A 5,059-nucleotide genomic window follows, 5' to 3' on the forward strand; every position below is an offset into this window, starting at 1 on the left:
GAGAGCAGAAATTAGTAAAATTAAAATCAGGAAATCAATATAAAAAGCCAACAAAATTAAAAGCTGATTCTTTGAAAAGCTCAATAAAATTTATAAACCTATCAGCTAACAAAGAAAAAAAAGAGAAGACATAACTTACTAATATAAATAAAAGAAGGCTAATCACTACTGATCCTATGAATATTAAAAGGATAATAAAAAAAATTTTTAAACAACTCTATGACCCCAAATTTGATAACTTAGATGAAATGGACCGATTCCTTGAAAGATACAAACTACCAAACATGATACAAAGAGAAAGAGATAACTTCTATATCTATTAAAGAAATCAAGTCAAAATACCAGGCCCATATGGTTTTACTGATGTATTTTACCAAACATTTAAGGAAGAAATGATACTGGTCCTCCATAGTCTGTCTCAGAAAACAGAAGCAGAGGGAACACTTTCTAACTCATTCCAAAAGGCCATTCTACTACCAAAACCAAATAAAGTCATTGAAAGAAAGGAAAACTGAAAACCAATATCTTGCATGAACACAGATGTAAAAATCTTCAACAAAATATTAGCGAATCAAATTCAACAATATATAAAAATCATTATACAACACGGACCAAGTGATATTTATAGCAGGCAGTCATGCCTGATTTAACATTTGAAAATCAATCAATGTAATCCACCACATCAACAGGCTAAAGAAGAAAAAGCATATGACATCATCAACTGATGCAAAAAATGCATTTGACAAAATCCAACATCCATTCACAATTAAAAAAAAAAAACACCTCTCAACAAACTAAGAATAGAGGAAAACTTCTTCAACTTGAATAAGAACATCTACAAAAACCCTACAGGTAACATCATACTTATGCTACGAAACTAGATGCTGCCTCCTTAACACTGGGGAGAAGGTAAGAATGTCCCTTCTCACCATGCCTATTCAATGTTGTACTGGAAGTCCTAGAAAGTACAATTAAGACACACATATATATCAAAAAGAAGAATTAAAACAGCTCTTTTCTGCAAAAGCTTAACTGTCTACATATAATATCCCAAAAAATTGATAACAAAACTCTTGAAACTAATAAGCAATTATAGTAAGGTTACAGGATATGAGGTTTATATATGGAAGTCAATTGCTTTCCTACATAACAGAAATGAACAATTGGAATTTGAAGTGAAAAATACAATACCATTTACAATAGCACCAAAAAAAAAATGAAGTACATAAGAATAAACCTAATAAAATATGCAGAGTTTATATATTTGTGAAAAACTACAAAATTCTGATTAAAAAATTAAAAATATATCTAAATACATGGAAAGGTATTCCACAGTCATTGACCAGAAAACTCAATATTGTTAAGATTTCAATTGTTCCCAATTTGACCTATAGATTCAAAGCAAATCATTACCCAACTAGCTATTTTATGGGTATAAGGAAACTGATTCTAAAGTATATATGGAAAGACGGAAGACCTGGAGTAGCCAACAAACCACTAAAAAAGAAGAATAAATTTTCAGGACTGACATTAACTTCAAAACTTACTAATCTACAGTAATCAGAACAGTGTGGTACTGCCAAAAGAATAGACATTTGGATCAATGGAAAAGAAAAGAGAGCCCAGAAACAGACCCACACAGATATAGTCAAACGATCTTTGACAGAAAAGTAAAGGCAATTCAATGGAGAAGGGAGTCTTTTTAACAAATAGTGCTGGAACAACTAGAAACCCACATTGAAAAAAAGAAGAATCTAGACACAGTCTTTATGCCCTTCACAAAAATCAAATCAAAAGGGATCATAGACCTAAATGTAAAGTGCAAAACCATAAGACATCTAGAAGAAAACATAGGAGAAATTTTAGGTGTTCTTGGGCCTGTCAAGGTATTTTTAGATGCAATACAAAAGCACAGCCATGAAAGAAAAATGTTGGACTTTATTAAAATTAGTAACTTCTGCTCTGTGAAAAATACTACAAAGTGAATGAAGACAGGCCCCAGACTGGGTGATAACATAAGCAAAACACATATCCGATAAAAGACTTGTATTAAAAATATACAAATAAATCAAAACTCAACCATAAGAATACAAGCAACACAAGCAGAAAATGGGCAAAAGATCTGGAAACCTCGCTATAGGGAACATAAGGATGACAAATAAGCATATGAAAATATGCTTAACATCACTTGTTATTAGAGAATTGCAAATTATAACAACAACAATATATCACTACATACTTATTAGAATGGCTAAAATCCAAAACCTGACAATACCAAATACACAGTTACATATTTAGAATTAAGAGCTATAGACAAATTTCTTACAATTGCTCTGTTCAAACAAGTGAACCATTAAGTGGCTGAAGAAGAAGCTTGGTGAGGAAGTCCATTTTTCTCTGAAAACTAAAAAAAAATTATTTGTATCTAGGGAACAAAAGCAGATATGGAATGTATTTGGTTATAGTACTGGATAGAGGATACACACACACAATTTCTATTTATCTGATATGGAAAGTAGGGATTAGGCAATATATTTTGAACCAAAAGTAGCAAATAGATACTGCTGAGCCACAAAAAGTCACAAGTTCTCAAATCTTCTATTGCCAAAACTGTCGGAAGGCAACAAGCCCAACCATTCAGAACATAAGATGTGACGATGTAAATTATGTGGTTGTGTGAAATGACCAAAGTGGCATTAAATCATTTATGGTTCTCCTCTTCCTTCCCTTCTAAGGCATCATTTTCATTCAGGCTTCCTGGGGTCCTTTATTTCCCTAAGTAGGACTAATGGATGAAGAAATTTGGAAGGTCATTATTAGTTAGCTTTAGATTTAAAAAGGCAGGGAAAACTGGATAATAAAAGCAAGAACTTGTATTCATCAAAAAATTACCAATTAGAGTATAAAGCAGCACCTGAAATGGGAAAATATATTCATAATAGTATATCCTTAAAAAATCTATTCTCATACTCATTTTGGTTGCACATACACTAAAATCAGAATGATACAGAGAAGATGGGCATGACTCCTGTGCAAGGATGACATACAACTTCATCACACATTCCATATTTTTGAAAGTTGCTAAGAGAGTAAATCTTAAAAGGTCTCATCACAAAAAAAATTTAAATCCTGTAACTGTGTATGGTGATGAATGTTTTAAAAAAAAAAAAAACTACCTTGAATATATAAAGAATTCCTATAGATCAACAGGAAAAGAGCACACAAATCCAGTACAAAATGGGCAAAAATTGCCAAACACTTTACAAAAGAAGATAACCAAAAAGCCAATGAAGATAAGAAAAGTTCAATTTCACCACTCATCACAGAAACACAACTGAAAACCACAAAGAGGTTTCACTACACACCTACCATAATCGTGAAAAGGAAAACAAACCAGCAACAATGGAAAATAAATGTTAGTGAGAATGTAGAACAATCAGAATGCTCATATACTACTGTTAGAAGATTAATTAGTATAACCACTTTGTTAAACTGGCAGTATCTGTTACGGCAGCCTATGTTGAGAAGAAGGAGTTAAAACAACTGGGTTTTGATCCAGTCACTACACTAAGGAAAAGTCCTTGAGAGAAAGGCTCTTGGGGTCATCCAATCTAATCTTCTTCATAAATGGACTTGTGGATAAATAGACTAATGATATTTGCTAGGAAGAAGTGACCTTATCTCTGAAATGCCCTTGTCAGGATGTCTTAGTTAAGGATTATCTATAGAAAAAGAACCCAGGGTATATGAGAAATGGCCCTCTGGAGGATTTTACCTAAGCTACATGGCTCTCTGGCTTCACAATTTAAATGCTCCTGCTGTGTGAAGTGACTTTACAGATATAACATAGAGATCTTATCTATTATTCTGAGCCACATGTTGGACAGAAAAAGACAGGTCCTGGGAAACTACCTTTGATGCCTCTCTCTGCTCTTCCTGAAATTGTCAATTGCCTTCCATTTGAAATTATTTAATAAAGTTTGCTAAAGGATAAGATCTCTGTGGCTTATGTGGGTCTGATTTGATAATTCCATCCTGTTTGTTAGCTTATACAATTAGACACAATAATCCCACTCACGGATAGATGCCAAGCAGTAATCATTCACATGTTCAGCTAAGACCCAGAACTGTTATATTCATTCTTAATGGCCACAAACTGGAATATATCTAAATGCCCATAAAGAAAAATGGACAAATCGTGGTATGGTCACACAATGGAATGCTATTCAGCAACTAATAACTTCAACTACATGAATTAGTATGGATGCAACTCAGAAACATAATGTTGATTGAATTAAGCCAGACTCAAAGGTATGGTATGTTTCTAAAAGCATAAAAACAGGCAAAACTAATCTAAGCTGTTAAGTCAGGCAATATTACTCTTGTTGGGGGCCAGTCTCTCAAGAGACCTCTGAATAGATTTGTATAACTTTCTGTGGTTTTTAAACTGATAAGAACAGATACTACACTTGATCTTAGCCAAAAGGCCGATAAGCGATTTTCTGTGGTTTTTAAAGCCACATTATTTATCTATTCAGTGTGACAAAATGTGGAGATTACTGATGAGATGGGAACAAGAAAATATTAGGATTATCACTGAAAAGAAAAAAAAAACCTGAAGAACAGATATAAGTGAAAAACACTTTAGGTATAGCAGGTCATCTAATTGTTGATATTTGTTAACTTTGGTATTTTGGCTTTAAGAAAATATCCTTGTAGAGAGTTTCTAATAAAAAAAGATAAAAACAGAGAGGGAGGCAAACCATAAGAGACTCTACACGTAAGAGAACAAACTGAGGGTTGCTGGAGGGGAAGTGGGTGGGGGGGATAGGCTAAATGAGTGATTGGTATTAAGGAGGGCACTTGTTGGGATGAGCACTGGGTGTTATATTAAGGGATGAATCACTGAATTATAGTCCTGAAACCAATACTATACTATATGTTAACTAACTTGAATTTAAAGTTTTAAAAAAGTTGATACTGTCATGTTTTATCCCATATTGTTAGCAAATATTCAACTTTATTTTTTAGTATCTCCTAAGAACCTTAAAACATTATT

At 33.1% G+C, this 5,059-nt stretch overlaps 1 non-coding gene and 1 pseudogene across 1 annotated transcript; one reads left to right on the forward strand and one right to left on the reverse strand.

The window, feature by feature from the left end:
* Nucleotides 1-2,966: 2,966 nt before the first annotated feature.
* On the forward strand, nucleotides 2,967-3,073 carry LOC115939578 (U6 spliceosomal RNA). Its single transcript, XR_004074363.1, has one exon. It is a non-coding gene; the product is annotated as a U6 spliceosomal RNA (small nuclear RNA).
* Nucleotides 3,074-4,289: 1,216 nt separating this feature from the next.
* On the reverse strand, nucleotides 4,290-4,499 carry LOC115939576 (U2 spliceosomal RNA; annotated as a pseudogene).
* Nucleotides 4,500-5,059: the final 560 nt, after the last annotated feature.

This window comes from Leptonychotes weddellii, chromosome 8 (assembly GCF_054177405.1).
Source record: "Leptonychotes weddellii isolate Sample4059 chromosome 8, ASM5417740v2, whole genome shotgun sequence".
NCBI classification, from domain to species: domain Eukaryota; kingdom Metazoa; phylum Chordata; class Mammalia; order Carnivora; family Phocidae; genus Leptonychotes; species Leptonychotes weddellii.